Genomic DNA, 24056 nt, shown 5'->3' on the forward strand with positions numbered 1-24056 from the left:
GCCATTTGTTTCCTCCCCGAGACGCCCACTACCATGATGAATCGGCCCAAGCTCCATTCAATTACGCCCAAAGTGCGAAGACGCAGGAACAATGGAAACTGGCCTCAGCCGTGCGGTGCAGACCCTCAGCATTCTTCGCAACAATTTAGTCTAATTAGCATCAACTCCTGCCCCATCCATCATACTCCTCAAGAAACATAAACAAACTGTCAGCTCTAGCGTAACAAACAGATCGCCCAGCTACTTAGCACAAATTATTCTTACATGAAACGCAGCTTCTCAGGCAACCTTCCCCCCCTTCAGGCCATCTGGGGGAATGGAGAGCTATTAAAATTGAAGACATATGTTTCAGTCAAGTTCAACTCTCCAGAGTGCCACGGTGGACACAGTGACAGCTTCCTCTGCTGGCTGGGCTGTGGTGGGCTGGGGCTGCAGCACTGACTGAACAGGGTGTGGTAACCAGGAGCAGTGTGTGTGTGTGAGGGTGTGTTTGTATAAGATGTATATGAATGTGTGTGCACTTGTATAGGCATAACAAAAACTTGATTTAGGTACGTCTTCGCTTTAGAGTTTGACTGCATGTTTCTGTCGTGATAGATCATCCTTTGACATGATTTTTTGTGAAGATGACACCGAACAGAAAGAAATCAAATGTTAACACTGCAGAAAAACCGTTTCAGTGACCAAAGGTAATACCACCAATCTGTTTCAGCTCTTGGAGCACAATCATGTCACTGAATATGAACAGTGAACGGCTTAAACAGAACAGAAAGAGACTGAGAAGCGTCCAGCAACAAGTGCCTCCACAAAGCAGCTCTCAATAAGCATTTACAAAGGCTACACTTTATTCAAAATATTGAAATATTCAATAAATAACCATTAACAGTTCATCTGTGTATTTCCATCAATTATTTTAAAATCACAAGGTAAGATATGTACTTTCATTAGATTAAATACAACCATATTAAATGTCCTTTAACTTTATTTATAGCCTTTCTTTTATATGCTTGCTTGAGTGTTTGTGTCACTGTAGATGAGGAGGAGGAACCAGCAGCATCACTATGTTTCCCTGCCACCCGCCCACCCTGTAAACAAGGGAACAGTAAAACAAATGCACTGTTTGTTGTGACTGTTGCTAGCTTTGGTTGATGCCGAACAGTGTTATCTGCAAGTGTTTTAAAGCGTGGTAATTAAGCATGGTTTTAATGATAATTGAAATTTGAAATGGTAATACTAACTAGTGAAAAGTTTACCATGGTTACTGTTTTATACCTACATTTATGTCTAAAAAAGTCATTTTACTGTCACATAAAAAGTTTTGATCTCTCTGGCTTTGATATTTCTAGGTGATGCTTGAAAAAAATGAAGAATTTCTCTAAATCAGGATCCCTTTAAATGCCAGCTCAGGATTTTCCTGCCCTCAGCAAGACCAATCATTATGAAGGAGCCAATAATGAGAATGTAAATTGCCTGGCACTCTTTGTAGGCACAGACTACACAAACGAATAGGTTAAACAATCAACACTTAACAAAACCAAACACTTTTTGATCACTTTTCAGGCTTTGCGTTTGATTGTGTTTTAAGAGCCGTCTGACCCACCCAGGAAATGCGGTAACCAAATTTAAAAACATTCTTTATACCATAAAAACCCATTGAAGACATGCTGTGGCTGCATTAAAACACAATTTCGCACATTCCTCTCGCACTTATCTTGGTGCTTTTAATCAGTTATGAGGCTTCTATGATAAACAAGTGTAAATAAATTAGCTAATGACTTCAGAATAAAAAATGTCTCGTAAGGATAAAAACAGGGCATTTAAAAACCCACAGCTCTGCTGATTGGTGTAAATTGGACTATGTTTTACAGCGAGCTTGTTTTAGAGTGACCATGTGCTGTACTGGAGCTCCACCAACTCTCCACTCCAGAACCACCCCTCCCGTTCTACATGGACCATGCTTAATTTGTCAATTTTCCATTTTCTTTTTGATGTTCTGCAGAGTGTGAAATGCTTCACTAATTATCTAGGAAGTTTGGCAGGCAAGGCTTGTTGTTTTTAGAGAGCTGATGGCAAGCCTCACTCATCCCAGCAAAGAAGGAACTGTGCAAACTCACAATGACAAATAAACCAGACCTCCCCCTGCCTCTCTGTTAACAGCTAAAAATGTTCAACAACATAACAAAATCGAGCTAAACGAAACGTCAGCACCAGCGCTCATTTTTCTTTCCTCCTTAAATGTACTTATTCCACATTAAACACACCACAGTGTGGGGGGGAAAGTCTCAAACCAAAACCATAGGAGTTGAGAGAGGCTTTGACTGGCAGATTGCAGAGGAGTTGGATGCCTGAGCCAAGGTGAGAGTGGAGGGTTATTCTAATCAAGCTAATTCCCTCCAAACCTCAAAATGATGTCATCCAGTGTTTGCTCATTAGAGATTCTTGTCAGGAGGCCAAGACTAATTCTCAGTCGCTCGTGAATGCTTCTTCTTCCCTCTCTTTTCACAAGACAAATTTAAGGATCTACACTGTATGAAATTATGGAAGCAAGGGGATCGGCTTCACTAGAATGACTAATAAATGGATTACATTTGTCATATAGTCAGCTCACTGCGCCTCAGATGAAATGGCGCTTGATTCACCTACATGCAAAAACGCCCTTTTCCACTCACGCTTTCCCACAAAGCTCAATTTTTCATGGAGGGGTTTCAATGCGGAGCTTTCTGCCCCGTTTCTCTCCTGATGGGCATCACTCACAAGCCGTTAAGCTTCTGAACTGCTCTCTGGCCCCAACTGTCAGTACTGTGACTCAGCTCGCAGACTGATCCTCAGATCGAATGCACAAATGGATCAGAAAGAGGGCCGGACAGTGCTCGAGCTCTCTCATGCTTTCTCTCTCTGTTGCCACTCCCAAATCTTTCTGCTCTCTCGTTTTTCATCTTCACTCCTCTGCTTGTCTTCTGTGTGCGCTCTTTTTCAATGACCACATAAGGCAAGGACAGCATTCAGGGCTAGAAGTACCATGTGCATATGCATGTTAGTGCACGTAAAATTTGAGCTGTGCACATAACTCTGAGCTCTACATGCATCGGTGCATTTGACTTAGTACAGAAAATATGCTGTGCAGGGGTGCCAACTCCAAGTGCAATGAAAAACTATTTTGGAACTGATAACACTGCGTCGCTAAAAGTCAACACTGCAAGCGTATGGACAGACAAGACAGAGCAGCACAGCGCAACAGCAGCACAATGTAAAACCTGGTTTAACCAGTCACTGTTTGGATTTTGATGGATGTCTAGTCGTGCTGTTACGGTTCTGGTATAAAATCTAAAAAAAAAAAAAAAGACAAATTGATTTCACATAATATAATATGAAAATAGCAACCGATTTCTTCTTATCAATTCCCTGACTATACATAACTTGAAGTAGTTTTACTGCACATTACTATACAGGAAAGGTCAGCTAAATTGATTGTCACACACAGAAATTGGACTGGGGATTTTAACGGTCATAAAAAAGAAAATGTTGCAGCAGTAAATGTTGGATTTCGTTGAGCCATAGCAGAAGAGCTGAGAAGAAAGACCAAATGGTGCAGGTAATATGTAATGGTGCAATCTGTACATGCATGAGCGCATGTACACAGATAAAAGTATTTCAAACCCTGGCACTGATAGGAAAACAAGCAGCATCTTGCACTTACACCCTTTAAAAACAGCCTCTATGTTTGTGCACTCACTGACATCTTAACAATCCCAACCAGGTTTGCAACTAATGATTATTTTAATCATCGAGTAGTCTGCCAACAATTTTGTGGATTATTAGTTTGGTCTGTAAAATATCTAACAGACCAAAACCCAAAAAGATTCACTCTACTATCATGGGAGACTAAGAAAACCAGCGAATATTCACATTTAACACAGAATACCAGTGAAGTCCAGTGATCAATCGACTCGGCTCTGATCTCTGAACTTTTACTGTTCATGTATTTTCTATCATAGTAGAAACAGACTTCTCTATTCTAAAAAAAACACTTATGTGTGTCCAGCCGATGGGGAGATAACACTCCTCAGTTACTATACTTACATATCTAATATCCTTTAGGGTTACCTTTTAAGCATAGAGCCAAACAAGCACAACTCAGTGTTTAATATCTATAACAACAGAGCTCTTGAGCATCTTAAAGATAACCAGGCTACAGCCAAAGACAGGACCTGTTATGTGTTGCCAGGAACTGGAATAAGTTACTTTTATGAGTTAAAATAACAGGCAACTACCACAATTTTGAAAGCTTTTAAAGTTACTGAGAAAAAAAGATTCTCATTCAACCGATTAACTGTTTTATTTATAAAGCATTGTAAAATAGCAAAAAGCACCACAAGTATTTCAAAAAGTCACAAAAACCAAGGTCCCAAACTAACAGATATATAGTTGACTCATGTACGACAAGGAAAAACATCAAGTTCTCACTATTTGAGAAGCTGGAACAAGATAGTGCTCGGCACATTTGCTTGAAAAATTACTTAATGATTATTCAAATATCAAAATTGTTGCCAATTTACTGTTGATCAAATAGTCAACAATTAAACTGATTGCTGATGTTGTTGTTATGGGAAATGACTTGGAGTGATTTTAACTGATGATATTATTGTGTGGGGGGTTTTGTTAGTGTGATACTACCATGCGACCTTGACTCCTGCATGAGCCATCATCAGGGACCACAATGAAAATAAAGCTGCATCTGCAATCACACGCTGCTCTACATACCAGCCTAGGGTTGCAATGGTGTAAGGTTTTCATGATAGGATAACTGAGAAAATATCTGGGTTCCAAGATACCATGGTGTACAGTGTGACACAATTATTATTGTTATTATCAGTTAAAATGACCAATAAAGGAATGAAAACGGAGGGTTTTTTTTTCTTTTGGATGAACAAACGCTTAATTATAATTCAAATTTCAAAACATTGATTTTAATGGAAGTACCTGGAAAAAAACAGACAGGCAGTCAAGGAGGAGAAGAGATGTGCATATCTCTACATATGAATATACACTATATATGTGTATTATCATGCAACATACTTCTGTGTGAATAACAGTAATATGCATCTTTTCAGATGGACTGATCTGTAATTACTATGTCATTTCCTCTTATACTTAGACTTAAACTGAAGCATTTTTGACATTACAGAACTGTCTTAGTCGCTGTCCACGAGATGTCATCTGCCACACAGCACTATGGGATATATGCTGCCGTAGTGTGCGGTGTTTGCATACATAGTATGCATAGTAATATCTGACAGGAAATAGCATGTAATTGACATACTACTGGTTTCATGGTAAAATTTCAGACATACAAAAAAAACTCATATAGAGTTTTAGCATAGCAAATAGCATGTTAGTATGGAATTTTGGAAGCAGTCTTGAACTTTTTTGTGTGCAGAGTAACACTTCTGTAGTTGTTCTCCTTCTTCTAAATGTCAACTAAACTAAAACCTCATCATAGATTTTTCCTGTCTCTCTAGGATTGGCACTGCACACTGCCCCTTGTGTAAAAGACAAATGACTAACATTATCTGAATGGTAGTGAACATGATGAGGGAGAACAGCCTTGGATGGAAACTTGATAATAAATTCTAAATGCAGTATTACAGATTACAGTACAGGTTAATAATTTGCCTATGTAAAAATCAAGCCACAGGAACCGCATTTGCTTTCACATTCACATGTTCTCATTAGGCTGCAATTTTTTGTACACTGCCAGCTTATTGCCGGCAATATCATGTGGGTTGTGCATGTTTATAGGTCCACACAAACATTTTCAAGCCGCCTTAAAGAGACGGCGGAGAAATAACATTTGGGGCCTCAACCACCAACAGGCTCCCTCCTCCCTGATCTACTGTGTTGCTTACAGTGTGATGAAGCTGACTAAAGGATTTCATGCACACAAGCACACCCAGCCGACTACAGTAAATCACTCCCTCTACTGACGGTGGTGGGAGAGCAGCTGCTGCTGCTGCTGCTGCTGCTGCTGCTGCTGCGTTTCAGGTGCTGTTCATCTGGCAGAAGTTTCAGAGGCCTGCCTCCAGAGAAAGAAAACAAACCCTGATCCGCTTCCCCATGAACGGCTCCCCGCAAGCCAGCCAGCGGCCTCCAGGAGGCTGTCCAGCCGCTCCGGCCCCTCGGACCAGGATGTTTGGGTTAGAAAATGACTTTCCTACTCCCTCAGCCCCTTCCTCTAATTGCCCCAAGGGTAATTACCTTGTCTCCTTTCCACTTAAGAAAAACCAAAAGCTGTAATGTTATTGTATCAAGTACAAAGTAACTTTTGCTAAATTAGCACAAGTAATATTTTTATAGTTATTATTATGGTTAGAATAATAAATATATTAAATCAGGAAATGTAGGTGATGTAAATATGAATGAACCATTTAGATAAAGTGAAGCGACATACTGTGGTATAATAACTGATGAATTTACGTTCTCTTGTTTATCCAGCAGCTCACAAAATGACTCAAGAACTACGATTAAATAATCCTACAGAACAAAACATTTCCTTAAGTAATCACAATAAAAACAACATCTGCAAAACCACAAAGGCCTGTGTATGATCGCTCAAGTCATTTCCTTCATGGAAAAAAAAAATATATACACCATCAATTCAAAGCAAATTCTGAATATGATGGGGGGCCATAATCGCAGAGGCCTGAGTGTGTCATTCTGCCTTCCTCCGGCTGGGGACTGATAGATTGGTGCAGAGTGCAGATTCTCCCCTGGGTGCGATATATCAGGCTGCAACGGTCCAAGTACCATTATGAAACACACCCGAGAGTACCGCAATTCAGGAAAGACCAGAACACCAATGGAGCTCTCAAAAGATTTCTTCTTGTGCGGTATAGGCAAAGACAGAGGAAAATTTTTGACTGATAATTCCCCTCTAGCCGTTACATACCACGTGTAAACTTGAAAAACACAAACTCAGGCCGAGGAAAAAAACAGACAGAATGCAAGTACTGAAAAAAAGATCACCTGCTCTGATACATATGCACCAGACGAGAGGGAGATCTATGCCATGCCTTGAAAAGAGACATGCTCTGCTACAGTTATTGTTGGATTCATGTTCTCCTTTTGAAGACGTTAACATCAATGCCTCACTATGGAAACAGCTGGCCGCCTGTGTGTTCCTCCAAAGCTTCTGGGGGATTCTTCGAATCGAGAAAGCATCTGTCAGAGCCTCTGATTACAGAGCTGCCCAGCTGAGAGCTCGCCCTGTCAGACCACTGATAACTTAACCCTCCTTCGTCCCATTTCTCGGCCGCTGCTCTCCCCCCTGTACCTGCTTCAAACGCCACAGAGCTGCTGGGCCGGCGCCCTGTGTGGTCTCCGTTCTACTAAACGCATCGCAGCGTGGATTCTTGTTTTAAAACTCACACATGCCATAGAAAATACAGCCTGTGTCCTATCTGAGTCATGATTTGGATCTTGGTGTTGGGTGAAACAATCTCAAGAATCAGTGTGCTGAATGAAAGCTTGGAGGTCTGTCAGGATAAATACCCATTTCGTACTGGTAATATTAACATTTCCAACGATACCTGCAGTAAACTAAACACAGATGTGAGGGGATTATCTCATATTTTGAGAGCTGTATGTCGCGGTTAAGTGAAATCATTTGTGCATACATGTGAAAGGATCAGCAAAGTTATCCATCTTTATATTACCTTAAAATCCATGGAGTTCACTGCTAAAAGTGCAGCTGGGAACAGTACAAAACTCTTAACTCAATACATTGCTGAGGCGGATTAAAGAGCACCAGTATGGCTCTCTTCTGCCCTCTAGTCACTCTGTCTGAGTCATCATATTCACAAAGTATTTGGATCAGATTCCTCTCTTAAGGCAAACACTTTAATCCTCATTAAATAGCTGTGCAGCAAATTAATGCCAAACCAGATACATTTAGAACAAATTGCATCACTCTCAGGATCGCAGCCTCACAAAGAGATGGACATTAACACACTAACACACTGCTCTTTTCTGCAACCTGGCAGCGCCTTTCACATCTCCATGATCCCTCGCTTCTCATTTCAAACACACTAAAAAAGAGCACTGGTGCGTTACCTCTCGCTGTTCTTTATAAGCTCTTTCCAGACTGTGACATTTGTGTCTGCTTTGATTTCAATGCAGCACTCTTTGATTTCAAAATGATAATGAAATGGTAAACAAATTCCAAACGTGACCTTTCATTCAGTTTTGTTTCTCATTATCAAATTTTTCCTTGTCGCCTGCCAGCGTCCCTCTCTTAAAGTATGTCATCCTCCAACCACTCAAGATCAGAAATAATACAAAGTGTCTATAAATTTGAACTTCCCTAATTAAAGCCTTGCCCGGGGACATGCTCTCCCATGGCCACCAGGCACGGGATATTTCCTCTCAAACGACACAAATTGGCCCGTGAGCACAACAAATTACATTATGATTACTGCACTGGCCCAAATGCTGTTCATCTTGATAGAGTTAACCCAAAGTGGGCAGGCTTGTCTCCCTACTACTGAGCTAAAAAGGGGAGAAAGAATTACAGTTTTTGGCCGGGGCTTACTGTAAAAACCTGTGTTATAAATTTCCAGCTCATCCAGAGAATCACAGGGCAGACGCACACAATGCACACATCCGTACACACACACACGGAAACAGCCATGTAATTCGGGGTTTTTAGTTTGTCCGTTTTTGTTTTTGTTTTTTTGACAGTACTTATTATGTTTATTTATATTGCAGCGCTTACAGCAGGAGCACGGAGGGTTTGTAATTACTGTATCTGAACTTTTGAATTGTGTATCATATTCTGTTGAAATAACATGAGGTTTGACTTGGCCTTGACTTTTTTGTGAAGATTTCCTGAAACAAAACAAAAACTATTAAACAAGAGATCAAAAACCGGTGAGCCTGAAAAATCAGCATTAGGAAGGCATCCAGTGGTTACTTGTACCACAGTGCAGCAGACCCATATGTCTGACCTACTACCAACTGTGGCTATGAGCTACAGGGGCAGGAGGTTAAATGCCCAATTCGAGACTTTTCAACACACATGTCAGTGTTCATGAGGAACAAGGTGGAAGAGGATAAACAGAGGGCGTGTTGCGGCTCTTGAGAACTCAATTTTTTATTTTTTTTTTGCTGTTTTCTGCAATTCATATCTACTGTTATTTTAAAACACTGAATGCAACAACATCCTATCAGAGATCTACAAAAATCACACAGTGGGATAATGAGTCTGCGGGGATGACAGACAGTAGCTCTCCAGAGGAAGAGCTTGTTCCTCCTGTGACTTAATTGGGAGGTTCAACACAGAGCCCGGCTCAAAAATATACACCGAAAACATAATCCAGACGCATGCAGAGCACACGCGCTTAAAATATATCTATTTCCTCGGATGCATGTGCACGCATGTCTCGCACAAACACACGCAATTATATCCAATTTCCCGGCATAAATTTCTCACTCGGATGCACACACACGCAAAACAAACAAACAAACACGTACACTTGACCATTTCGTGGCATGGAAACACAGCCGAGGCACGCACACGCAGCCATTTTCTTTTGCACGAGTACATAACCCAGATGCATGCAAAAAATACACACATACGCACACAGGCGGCCCATTCTCATAACTGTAAACTTTCATTTTCTTACAGGGTCACTCTCTCTTTGCTCCTTGACTACTTAGTCTAAGTGCTCAATTAAGCATAGCTTGTTTAGCTGATTTCCCTCCCAGTTTTATTATTGTTGCCATGTGCTTGACTATGTATGCCTTCACTTTTCGACTTTCATGGAATTTCTCAGTGATCTCAGTGCTTACTTTACATTTGTCCTCTTCCTTGTTCAGCGTGCTTTTTGGTGCTGAATATACGCCTCTACACACACATAATACGGACTCATACTACTGTAATGTGACTGGAAAAATGTCATGTGGCGAAAAAGTGTATACAACCTTAGTGATCATCTTGTTTGCTGTATGAAATCATGCAATGATGTGATGAAATACTCTTTAAAAATCAGCTCCACTGTGCTTCCTGCAGCGCAGTGTCCTGGTTTTAATAATTGGTACCTCTAAATAGGAGGCAATGATCCAGAGAAAGCCTCCCATGTTGAGCAATCATAATTATCTGACTAAATCCGCTCTTACCATAACAGTATAATTATTATTATTATTCTGGGAACTCGCATGCATGATAAATGTCCTGTATGTGTTGCCATGCGTGACGATGATATTCACTGATAAGCTGTTGTAAAAACAGAGTCAGTTCCTAGCTTTGTCTGGCTAAGACAGCTATAAATGACTATTAAAAATGGTGCTTACATTAATGCACTGTAACATCATCAAATGATCATTCTTGCAGACTATAACCAGTTGTAATTAACTTATTTGAGAACCCACAAATCATTCTTCTACAAACAATTTGAGGTTAACTATTAAAGGTGTACCCAGTAGTGTTGCCACAATACTGGAATTTCTGACGAAAAATATCGGCACTGGAAAAACTTTGAAGGCAATTAAAAAAAAATAAATAAATAAAAAAAAAGATAAATAGAACAAGGCTATGACATGAAAACAAAGACTTTTCTTTTCTTGGTTAGTAGCAGAGAGCAGCTGAATGACTGTAGTGAACACTGTCTTTAATTATAGGACTTATTTTAACATTAATAAAATCAATAATCTTCTTGCAGTGCACATGTTCAAAAGCTTCTAAGACTGCAGGAGTGCACGTAAAAAAACAAAAACAAAACTGAGCCCCTGAGGCCAACATGCAACCGGAGCGATGAGATGAGTGACAAGAAGACAGCGGGTGTAAGTGAGTGAGTGTGAGGAGGTGGGGCTATAGGAGCACAAAGCGGTGTGTGTTGGTGTGTTCGCTGCTGGAGAGAGAAAAAGCAAGAAAGTAGCACTGATAGAATCAATACAGTGGATAATGACAATTAAAAGCATTTCAAATATTCAAAATCAATATCGATAAATCAACATTTTCCACAACACTACTTTGCAGGAATTGTCGGCTACGGTTAGTAAACACTATCACCAGCAAAACTGAAAGTGAAAGCCAACCCTAGCTTTGTCCACTTGGCATTTCATCTCGCTATATTTGTGTTTTTTAGCGCTGTTTATGGTCTGGCACCTGGTTGCTAAATTTTTTATGCTGTGCCCAGGAACGTCCTGAACATATCAAAATAAGAAGAAATAAAGAAAATACAGGTAGAGGCAGTCTCTGTGAATACACACACCGCCACACATTTCTAGTGGGTCATAAGTGATGATTGAGAGGGATTACTAGAACTAGTTTTCTAGAATAATCTTGCATATCTCTAATTAGCTTTTGCAAGATGCTTTAGTCTGATCAGGCCAATAAGATGGTGGGACACTTGACTTGCGACATTATGTAACCTTACATCATCTCTCATGGGATAACTCCATTATTCGTTTCATTTTTGACACCGATTAAGTGCCTTTTCCACAATTAATAGATCACATTTTTTAAATATAAATCCACATGACATACAGGGTTTATAGCTACTGTTTGTATGGTGGAAAATAGTATTAAACTATCAAAAGGCCCAATTATTATCAATTAAAATCAAAGTTTTATTGAACATTTGTAAGCCTTTTGACTTTTAATGACATTAGCTCTAATTATGGATGCAATAATGTAACATTATATGTTATGCAATAATGCCATCATGTCATAAATGGTGCGCCACTTAAAACCCAATAACCCACTGGACACGTTCAGTGACTAACAACAGCTGATTCAGAAGTCACTGCAGTAGTGCACGCGGCCTCTCTTGGCTTGCCACTGAAGTTCAGCTGTGCACGCGTACAGTCGAGCAAGAAGTAGAATCCAGTAATTGCGTGCTGCGTCTTGGCTGGACTCATTTCACACACGGGCCGCCTCTGTGGTAACAACAGAGTCCCCTCCCCATCAACTAGCCTCCTCTGGTCTCCCAACCTCCTCCAGTGAACCGTTTTCATAAATCATGTCATTAAGATAACGTCGTGAGCGTGACTGGGGCTCATACATCACAGCAGAGGCCCTCACTGGACTGGGACACGGTTTTATTTCTGTCCAGACTTTCAGTGCATCAACGAAACTAAATATACCCTGCAGAGTACCTACATTAAAACAGGTTATCATCTTAAAAACATCTTTACTAGAATACAAACTGCTCTGTTTTGCCTGACATGTCACAAACAGACTACATATAAAGCCAAATGGAAGTTGTGAGATCATTTCTTCAGTTCATTTTACTTGCTCAAAATGTTGTAGACTTTCTACACCTGAGAAATGTAATGCTGCACTGTGTGTCTGACAATTCAGTTCTCTTTGTATGTTACACCTAACACTTGACAGAGACAGATCTCAGTCTGGGTCAGATGTGATTCCAGTGAAAACTGATGGCGCTTGTCAAATAAGGATGATTCACATGCAGCCTAGAGCCTGTTAGAGGCCTCACCTGTAGACACAGCTGAAACTTAAAGTCAAATACATTTCTCCTGCATGTTTTTGATTTTGCAGCTGGCATTACATAAGATAAAATTTGGTTTTAACAGCTAAATCATGCAATAATGCCCAGTCTTGATGTTTGCTATAATGGTTTTATTTGTAAACAAAAATGTTTAGATTCTTTTTTTAAGTAACTCTGAAATATTTTTGTGTAACTGAGGGGCTTAACAGACATTGCTGATTTAAACCCAGCAGCCATTAGCGACTTCTTGTTTGACTTTATCCGACCTGGATGACTGAGAATCTTCGTAGGCATATTGCTGTCAAAATGCAGTCATTAGCTACGCTGATTGTACCGCAGGATGTCGGCCAAATGGCACACGACCCAAGTCTTTTAAAGCCAAAGCATGAGCTGAGGTTACTAACATCTGTCCCTAACAAAAAATAGCCATAAATACTCCCTTGGGCTTGGTAATAATGTGCGTTTAGTGCCAGGGGTGGAAGTACTCAGATCTTTACTCAAGTATAAGTAGAACAAAATTTACTTTAGTTATCAAAAGTAATAATACATCATTATATTTATTAGTTAGGGTTAGCCACCAACATGGCATTTTTGCCTCTATTACCAGTTGATGATTTGCTCAGGTATATTTATAAAATTAATTACAATAGTATTTTGAGTGCCAGCAAAACTAAGACCCGATCCTAACAGAACAGAAATTAAATTTGAGCTATCATGAATAATTCAGGCCTGATCATTTATTATGTCACTCATGTAAAACGTCTTTTGTTGTGCAAAAGCATTCATTATTTTATCATCAGTATTGTTGCGCCAGCTCACCTTTTGGGTTCACACAGTCTATTTCAGGATGCTCGAGATTTGCAGTGCAATAATTAAACTACCATTAGACTTAATGCCTGTTTGCGTTCAACTAATTTCTTATGACATTGCGATCATTCACATTTCGGAGACGGTAATTAGTTGACGGAGATAATAAATCTTTAGTGTTTGTTTTAGGAATGTTGGTGTGTTGCCTTTTCTCCGCTTTAAATGAGGGGTTACTCTCATTATAACCTGTACACCCTGCAGCATGCAATTTATTCATATAGGAGAAGTGCTCTCAAAATAATGGCTGAGATCATATTATCAGTTCAAATAATCAATGCAGTTTCTTCTCATGTTTACAAGCTTGTCAGAAACGTTGCCTTGATGGTAAATCCTGGCCTTGTTCTGAAACTGACACGAATGAAGAGAAGCACTGAGAACAAAAGACAGATGTGTCCGGTTAAGTAGCCATCCTTCAGCACTATCATGGCTCATTTTAACCAAGCCATCCACGACCCCCGTGCATGGACATCTGTCTGTCAAAGATGGAACAAAAAAATGTAAATGGACGCTATTTAATGCGAGCCAAAGCACACATTAAATATGAAGGACGTGAGTCTTTGCATGCCCTCCCAGACTGAGGGGAGGGAAAAAAGGGAGGCAGAGGGAGCTGATTTAGAGGAACGGGCCAAGAAGCACCCCATCCAGAATCAACATTACTTCAAACATGAGGTCATCTAAACATCTGTCTACAACATGTCCACCGGGAGTTCAATCAAAGCCCCGCTGAAACATGTACAATTGTTTCTGGAAATAAATATTAGGCCTAATTCGACTGTGATTGGTGCAGCCACTCGGGAATCGCTCATTGCTAACTGCAGTCTCTGTCAGTGGTACATGTACATACACACACACACACACACACACACACACACACACACAGACTTTATTTATTTGATTCCCCCCTCTCCTCTTTTCTTCCTCTCCTTCATTTAGGCTAAGTGGCTTTATTTGTTCTTTCCCGACTGATTTCAGGTTCACTGTTTAAAACCAATTAAAACCGTAGAGCTGCGGCACAGTTTGAGCAAGGCTCTGACAGTCTGGAGGGAGAGCTGCAGTAATCACATGCGGGGCGTCTGTCTCATGTCGTCACAGTCCATTTGCTGGAGACGGATCGATTTACTCATGGAGTTTTAAAAAATGCATCCACCAAGGAAATAACAAAGGACTTAGAGAAAACATTACAGCAATGTGCATGTAACTAGATAGATTTCAAGTTTTGACTTTTAGAATTTGGTTCACTGTGTATTTAATCACTATGACACTGTTATTTTAATGACGTTTTTCTGCCCCTGCTTCCATCTTTTAATCGACTTTTCTTTAGATAACAGACCATAAATTTCATTGAGTATTTTTTTTAACAAATACTTAGCTAGTAGTTAGTTAGTAAGCTGCCTACCTTCCAAAGCACACATACATCACTTCTCTGTGTATCCAGAAGTCCTAACCCCTAAAAAGTTGTAACATCCCTTTACCATAAAAAGAGATTCAGTGTGCAACTACTACCACCTTGTGGACAAACTAAGAATGGATGTTACAGTATGAACTAAAGTTCAAGCACACATCTGCACTGCAGAGTAAAATGTGACTTATTACTGCACAACAGTGTTTATTTAGACTTCAATTCAATGTAAATAACTCCAACAAACTGCAATGAACAATTCTGTCCACTATCGTTTAACCTTCTGATAATTTTCTCAGTTAACTGATTGGAATTTGGACCATAAAATGTAAAAAGAAAAATAGTGACAATGGCTATGACAATTTCCCGAAGCCTTAAATGTTATCAAACAGCTTGTTTTGTCCCAACAACACTGTAGGACCTAAAGATATTCAGTGTACAATTCCATTAGACAATTTTTGGGTGGCAGTAGCTCAGTCCATCGGGGACCTAGGTTGGGAACCAGAGGGTCACCGGTTAAGTCCCTGTACAGACCAAGTATGGAGCGTGGACTGGTAGCTGGAGAGGTGCTAGTCTGCCTCCTAAAGCACTGCTGAGGTGCCCCTGAGCAAGGCACCGAACCCCCAACTGCTTAGCTGCCCTCACTCTAACATCTCTCCATTCAATGCATGTATAGGTCCAGTTTGTGCATGTGTGTGAATTAAGCATCAACTATATCTGTAAATATAAAGTACACCTTCTTCTTCTTCTTCTTCTTCTTCGATACAAGTCACCCAAGTCAACCTCTTAACTACTCATAGGCACATTTGATACACTTACAAAACCCAAAGAGCTAGCTATCAAATATGACATAAAAAGGCAACGATCTGAAAGAAGGGTGCAAATTTACATGGTAAACCTTCATCTTGAGAATCCCTTCAATTTATCCTGACCCCACTGAGTATCACAAGATTAATTAGAGACCATCTTGTGACAGGATCATACCAGCTGCAACACAGCAATCCACGACTTAAAACGTATTTGGGCCAAGGGCCCCTTCTCTATTTTCTACCCCCCTACTTCTGGCACTCTTGCTGTGACCACACCTTTAAAGTCAACCTTTATTTTGATCTCAACTACACATCTGTAAAATTTTATGACTGCATCTTGCACAGTTGTAAAAAAATCTCTCAACAGACAGACTGACATAATGGTAGAATATAGAATACCAGGAACACATCTTGCAATAATGTGTCACACACAATCACCAGGTGCAAACAATGTCATCCCCACTGTCGCTGCTAGTGATAAAAGCAAATCCTAACATTTAAGAAACTGGGACTTAAGAATGTGCAATTTTTTGCCAACAAAAAAAAAAAAAAAAAACGACTTAAGATTTATCGAAAAACAATTGCAGAAACATGTATATTAATATCACAAAATAAAAATGACTGTTGCCTGCTCGCACCACAGGATGTCAAACTGCACAAAAATACAGCTTTTTCTACTTCATTCACATTTTATTTTTAGACTCTACAACTGGCTCAGTCATAAATTAACACCGGTCTGTCTCCATCTATAAAAGAGGTGTTGGTTTACTGTTGTTAAAACTTAATCAGAATGAAAAAGTGTAGGTAGAGTGGAGGTGAGGAAAAACACTGAGGTCATTCTGCTCAGGGTGAAAACCTCTGTCCCATCATTCTTGGTGAGGATGGACGAGAGCCCCTCAGCCTTTGGTTGGAGGTTCAGGACAGCAGGTTGTCAGACCCAGGGGGATTGTGAGGTGTAAACAGGGAGGGACAAGCAACAATGCCAGAGTACTATGACACCTCGCTTGTCATAAAAACATCACCTGAGACAAGTCACATCAGGAGTCCTTTATAATTAGTTGACAGAATGAAAAGAAGTGTTCACTGCCAATTTAAATTACATCACACAATATTTTTAAATCAGCTAAAGTTCAAATGACCAACATAAAAAAACTCAATAGCCGATCAGGGTCCTCACCTTCTACTAATGATGGTAATGGAGCCACCTTTGCACAGCTCCAAAAATAAATACATATATAAAGCTTAAAATTTGGCAAACGAAAAGCCAGAACATTGCATTTACTACTGCTGGAAGCCACTGTTGGTTCCTTCTTCAATAAACCATTGTGTGTGAGCAAAGTGTTGGCATAAATGAGGTAAATATTGGACTTCTGGAACCAAAATCATTCCACTGTAAAACACCTGGAATATACTGCACAAGCTGTTTAGAGACACTTTTGAAATTGTGTGATTTTCTGGAGCCGTAAAAAAGATCACGCCATTAACTTTAAGAGCAAGAGAGAGGACTGAGTGGACTGAGCAGTGGGTGTCACACTCATTTCTACTGGCTCCGACAGATTGTAAGAAGATAATGACACTTACGGACTAAAACATTCACTCAAGTGACAGAGGACTTCTACCAACCTCTATCAGTAACCACAGGAACTGCAACAACAATGACATGATGTGAAACTCTCCTTTAACAGCAGACTGCAACACAAAAACATCCACATTTTTGGGACAGACACAAGTAAGCGTAAAATAAATAAATAAATGTAGTGGAGGGTAGGTACGAGAAACACAGGAAATTCTTTAAGATTCAAGACTGAAAATCTGTTGGTATAAAGAGGGAAGAGAACAAATTGTTGGCCACAAGCCGAGTACAGAGAGTCACTTGTTGAGTCACTTCTGTGGATTAGTCATTTTGTGCAATGGTGCTATAAAAACGCATATTTAGCTGTTTGTAAAGTGAAATTTAAACATGAAAAAATAAACTATACCACTAACAATGTTACTATATTTAAAGAGGCTCACATGAACAAGCAAAAATTTGATAAAACATTTTTTAAAAAAGTAATTTTAGCCATCTCTTAAATTAGGATTTAATATGTATTATTGTGATTTCAGAATATGCAAAAACAATAGATCCCGACAATAGAAAGACTTTGCTAAAGACTCTGGACAGTGTGGACAGACGGACAAAAAACACCCTTCCGCGTTGATGATCAACGTGGTGAGTGAGCACAGCACCAACACCAGGAATAAAAACATGAGGAAAGAGTTTTGTGTTCCTTATTGTTTACAGATGTTGGCCTGTTCGGTTAGAGGAAGAAAAACTGACACCATGAAGAGACAGTCTACACTGATAATCGCTTCACAGTCTTGCTTGTTTGATAGCTTTGTATGACTTGTTTTTCACAAATAACCAAGACAGGAACATTATATTCGACTTATTTTCTGCACTGAACAATTAGCGGCAGACTACAAACTGGCGACAGCAGCTAGATGACGGGACGAGCAGAACATGATACGGAAAATTCACGTTGAGGATCACATAAAATAGTGTTGACAAACTGTCACAAAAGCACAACAAGGCTTTTATGAATAAAACAAACTTGTAAGACACCCTTCCTACAAGACTGATTTTGTATTCTCAGTTTAGATTGCGTAACAATTTACGCAACAACCAGTTTTTACTGAGCAGCCACATCATGTCAGTACATCCCATTCATTCCACAAAAACACACACACCACCACAACCCTGGACTGCTGGTCGCTGAGCTGCACATGCAGAGCAACAGAGAACAGAGACTTCATTTTCCCAGTAACTGTTTATGTAGCATGAATGATTACTCATTCACTGTCATTCATTATCACTACCCATAAAACGCCTTTAACACAGGACACCTGCACAACCTTTAACAACAGCAGAAAGAGTTATATTTTTGGAAACGCCCCTCTTACAGACTCATTTTTGCAGAACCTTGCTCAGAGACTTGAGCAATGTAAATAATTATTAACTACCAATCTTGACTTGGGTTTTGCTTTTATATAACATGCGTGACAAAAAGAAGAAATCATCAGCTTTTCATGCAATTGACTTCCTCCTGCTGTTACCACTTTCTGTGACACTGCAACTGATAATTCTTTAATATGAGACAGAGCAGACAGAGTAATGCAACAATGAACATCCACTTTCCCTAAATTACAAGTCAGTCCACTACTACTTTAATCTGCAGGGAGTTTATCTGTTTGCTATAGCTCTTTCCGCATATTTATTTTGTTTACAGTAATGCAAAGGGAGTGTATTGACTGGCGAGCCATCCTTTGGCTCAATGATCTTGTAATTATTGTGGCATTTGGGTGTGTTATCTATTATGGTAGCAGGTTACATGGAGGAAATACCCTTGGAGGATGTAAATCTCTCTGGCACTGCAACTAAAACTCCATTCACAAATCAAGATAAGCTTAATTCATGTTTTTTTCAGCTCTACAGCCATATTCATGTGACTTCCACGAGTCTCATTTTGAAGACTACTCTCTAAGTTATTGTAAAACTAGGATGAAAACATTTGGTGGGTTTCCACCTCCACCTCATCTCGTATCAACGCTAATCATCAAAATATTCTTTTTCAGCAGCTGTCTCCACTTTGCCCGTCAGCAAACACGAGTTGGCAACATGTCTGCCATGTTACGCAATGTTACCTCACTACAGACAATGTGGAGGGAACAGATGATTTTTGTGAAGGTTAAAAGAGTAAAGGAGAGCACAGAGACAAGAGGGTTAACTTCAGCTCACTTCCTGGTTGGACAGGACATCTGTTCCTGTCTGGAACAGCGTGTACTCTTGTTTACAGCTAGTCCAGTTCATGCCCCCAGCACTCCCTATGTCAGTCTGTGATTTGTATTTAATAGACCTTTTTCACAGCAGACATTTTGAGATGTCCTAGTTGGAAAAGCACAGATGTATTCAATAACATTAATGACAGCTGCTTTCCACTTAGGGGAGGTCCTGGTATTGCGCATGCTGGTTTACTTGAATAGCTTACTAGGACACCTAATGGAAGTGAGACGTCATTAATGTTCAGAATGCACATCACCTGTTGAAGTACAAGATGTTTATTTCTCTGCTCTGTTTTATGACATATATTCATTGCCTAAAATCCCAAACAGCCTTTACCATCAACTTTCCTATAGTAATGATGATTAGAACATTAATACTAGGTATGCAACAAAAAAAAAAAAATTCCACTTCCTGTTTTGAAAACTAATGAAAGGTAATATAATGGGATGGTTTGCCATCGGACATTACATATTCAACAAGTGCAACTATTGTAAAGAGGTTAAATATATACCTGATGGCACAGAGCACCACCCCCTCTCAAACAGGACATGTTTCATTACATATCATCTGACTATAATCATTATTGAAGGCCAGCTCTGTCCTGGGATGCTTTCTCAACCCAGTAGAGGTAGTAGGAGCTCCTTCAGTGACAGGCTGCTTCACCTGCGGTGTTTGAAGGAGAGATACTGCAGCAGGTCCTACATTCCTGCTGCTGTCAGATTATACAACCAGCACTGTTCCCATTAGACCATAAATGCTAAAACTATAGACAATGAATCATCACTCCTGCGCAATATCTACATTTCCATCGGTCAATAATGTAAAATCAGTCATTCCGTCTGTCTCTATTATATTCTGCTTCTTTTTGATGCTTCCTTATTATATTGCTTTGTGATTTATACTGTTTGCTTATTGTACTGCTCTTTTTTTACAGTTTACTTATTACACGTATTTATATATTGCTTTGTATTTTATTTCTACTGATGCTTCCTGTTTGCACTCTCCTTTTGCTGCTATAATGTTGCAAATGTCCCTGCTGTGTGACGAATGAAGGGTTGTCTTATCTTATTAATGAGGAGCTCTCCTTGTCTTTTCATTTTCTCAATCACTGTATACGTTGATTTTCAAAGTACTACTATTGCTTTTGAGCTGTATCACATGTCTTACTGACATTTTAGATATGGTGAGAATATGAGGGGTGACTGAAAGGTTTTGAGCCTAACCCTGAAAATGAGTAGCTAGGCAAGCCAAATTACATTTTTTATACTCTACCACCTTTTTTCTTATTATCATTAACCATGCTCATGTTTCAAACTCTTTTTGTCATATTTCTGCAGATTCTTGAAGTGAATAGTGGTCAGTGAGTTGCTGAAAAATCAAAATGTCTTCATCTCAAATGAATGTCCATCTCAAATCCACCACAATATGCTCAATACTCGACATGACAATGCCCTTCATGTGCCACAGTCAAACGCATGGGTACAAGCATTCAAGCATGGCGGGGAGAGTGTGTGTAGGGTCCCAATCTGAGGAGCTTTCTTCCACTGGGATAAAGGCGCTTCAGCACTGCTGGAGCAAGTGTGTAGCATTTGAGGGGGATTATGTAAAAAATAAAAGCACTGAAAAATCTGTATCTTGTTTTGTTTCCTTGAGGCTCAAAACTTTTCAGTCACCCCTCCTACTTGTTGTAATTATTGTCATCAGTAGTTTCATTGTTATTTTTGTAGTTTTCCTGTTTTTCTTTTGTACCATTTTAAGTTGGATTTATGATGTAATGTTTACTGTGGACTCGTGGAAGAGTAGCTGTTGCCATGGTAATGGCTAATGGTAATCCAAATAAATAACGCTAATTAAATAAACAAATGCTATCATTCTACATGTGCTTTTCCAACTATGACAGGTCAAAATGTCTGCTGTGAAAAAAAGTGACAAAGGAAGGCCAAGTTTGACTCCAATGTAACTTAGCCGATATTTTAAGCTAACCATCACTTCACAAAGCCTTATCTGTTAAAATATTTATTACATGAGAGGTACAAAACTGAGGCTGTAGCTTACATTCGAGTCACCGTCTTCCCTTAATGCTAAGAAAAGATTTTTGGCTGTATATTTTTAGGATTATTTCCCACCAACACCTACTTAACGTTCAGTATGAATATGGCTATCAATCTTGTAATGTTAACGTTAGGCCACTAAAATTACGTATTAAAGTGATGGGACACATTGCAGCTGTAGTTTCATCGTGAAAAATTCGTCATAAGTTCAATATCCTGCGAAATATAGAACTAAAATCACTGCACAGTCGACACAGGTGAAAAATGTCATTCTCATTAAGCTAATTTATGACGTTAGCATACAGCCGGTGCTCCGTCAACTTATCAGACACTCAGCCGTTAACAGAAACCGTTAGGATTAAGTTATTTAAAGTATGAACTCACCGGGTTCAAGGCGATATTTTGGCGACTTGTGTGGAGTTAAAAACTTTGTCAAGCAGACGTAACGTCATAAAACACACAATTAATCCAACAACAGAAGGGGTGACTTCCGTAAACTTCTAATTACGGTTAAAATAAATCATCAAATATGGCGCCTCCGTGTCGCGCGATTTCTTCCTCACTTAAGGACCGGGGAGCTGCTGCGCTCAGTGCTGCCACCGGTGGCCAGAACCTAAACTGCAGCATGCTGGTGATATTTCATACTGTGTATTATTAAGTGGTTTATAATGACTTTAATCAACGTCAGCCATTCTCTATAAGTACCGTGTATTTGTGAAAAGTCAACTCATTATAGCGTCAGAGAGTTTCTTCAGCTTAAGAAGAAAGGGAATGTTTTCAACACAAAAAGGAATGCTTCGTCCTACAGTTTACATACACATGATTTTCACTGGACAGGAAGATTATAGAAACTGTAATCTGAGAGGTAACTAAGCAGCCAGATAAATAGTAAAAAGCACAATATTTGCCTCTGAAATGTAGTGATGCAGAAGTATAAAGCTGCAGAAAATAGATATACTCAAGTACAAGTAACTCTAAATACTACTTAGATACAATACTTGGTGATAGTAGACCTGTATCCCATTTAAGGGATGTACAATATATAGGAATGAAAAACATGCAAGGGCCACTTCTTCTTTGTGCATATGGTGATAAAGCTTTGCATTTAGTAACTAACAGAGGTGGGACCAAGCCACAAGTAAGTCTCATGTCTCTGCACTCAAGTCCCAGTGCAAAGACTGACAATTCCAAAGTACTAAACTTTGAGATTTAACTCCTAAACAAATCATAATGTGCTCTTTGCTAAATTTATTTTAACAACAAACATTAAATCAACACAATAAATTGACAAAAATCACGAATGCTTTAAAAAATAATTCAGAAAGTGAAACTGAACTTAATCATAACAAAGTAATGCTGACATTGTACTGTCATAGTATATAGCACTATTAACCAGCAGCCTACCATAACAGAATGAAGTTTGTATGTTTGTGTCCTGTCTTGTTGTTTTTATTATATCTCATATTGGAAAAGTGTCTATAACTTTCTCTTCCCAAACTGGCCTGGCAGAAGGTATCAAGTATATTCAAGTCATTAGATTTAAGTTGAGTCCAAAGCCATTAAATTAATAAGTCTGACTCGAGTACACACCCCTGGTAACTAAAGCTGTCAGACAAATGTAGGTTAGTGGACAAAAAAGTAGCCTACAATGTGTCCATCTGAAAGTCAGTGGAGTAAAAGAATAAAAGTTGCATAAAATGGAAATACTCAAGTAAAGTTCAAGTACTTAAGTATTGTGCGTATTCTCCCTCAGATAAGATAAGAAAATACCGAGGAAAGTAAGAAATTATTTTAAAAAAAGGGTAAATTATTTTAAAAAAAAGGGATCATTACAAGTTAAAACAAAAACAGTTCAGAGTGTATTGCAAAACAGAGTTAGCATACCACAACAGCTCGTCAATGGTACAACATCAAAGTAGAAAACATCGAGTGCATGCTCGAAATCACCGAGTGGACCCGCCACAACAAGGTAACGTCAACGTCACGTTCAGTTGCATTAAACCTTAATCAGTGATTGCTCGCTGAGATCATGTCTGATGAGTAACAGACACCAATGCAGTGGCTAACGTTATCTGGCAATGTATCATGTGTATTAGCCAAGTTTTGCTTGAATATATGCAACACAGAAAATAAAATGCTGTAGTCAATTTGTTTAAAACCTTAGCTTCATCCATGTTATTATGTTGGTCACACACATTAACACATATGCACCCCGTAGACAACAGCTGTATGTTAAGTAGAATTAAGTATAAGGTCAAGTAAACCCAACATATGATGTCCACATGTGATCACACAGGGTCTCAAGGGGATGGTTTAAATCTAATCATTGTTCTTCTTTGACAAGTTGCATATTTTCAATGTGGCAATCACTCAAAGGGGCCCATTCTTCAGTTCTGGAGGGCCCACTCTCTCTATGGGCCCCAGTGCACTGTCTATATTCACGCCCCTGCCTCCAGAGTCACTTGACTGACTGTACGCATGCGCACACTGACTTCCTGCCTCAGTGGCTCTTCCGTGAACACACCAGTCGGTTTCCCAGCACGTGAACTATCTTGGCACCGTGTGCATCATCTTTGAGCGAGGAGCTCCCTCCGAAAAATT

At 39.5% G+C, this 24056-nt stretch overlaps 1 protein-coding gene across 2 annotated transcripts in view; it reads right to left on the bottom strand.

Moving 5' to 3' along the window:
* slc25a21 (solute carrier family 25 member 21) overlaps positions 1-24056 on the bottom strand; it is a 130064-nt gene that overhangs the window by 105287 nt on the left and 721 nt on the right. Inside the window, exon 1 of one of the 2 annotated variants that reach the window (XM_049596528.1) lies at positions 21840-21974. The exons of the other annotated variant lie outside the window; for it this stretch is intronic. The gene's annotated coding sequence lies outside the window, so the exon portion shown is untranslated. Of the gene's footprint in view, positions 1-21839; positions 21975-24056 lie in introns of those variants that run through there. 2 annotated transcript variants of the gene reach the window in all.

Source organism: Epinephelus fuscoguttatus, linkage group LG14 (genome assembly GCF_011397635.1).
Source record: "Epinephelus fuscoguttatus linkage group LG14, E.fuscoguttatus.final_Chr_v1".
Classification (NCBI taxonomy): Eukaryota; Metazoa; Chordata; class Actinopteri; order Perciformes; family Serranidae; genus Epinephelus; species Epinephelus fuscoguttatus.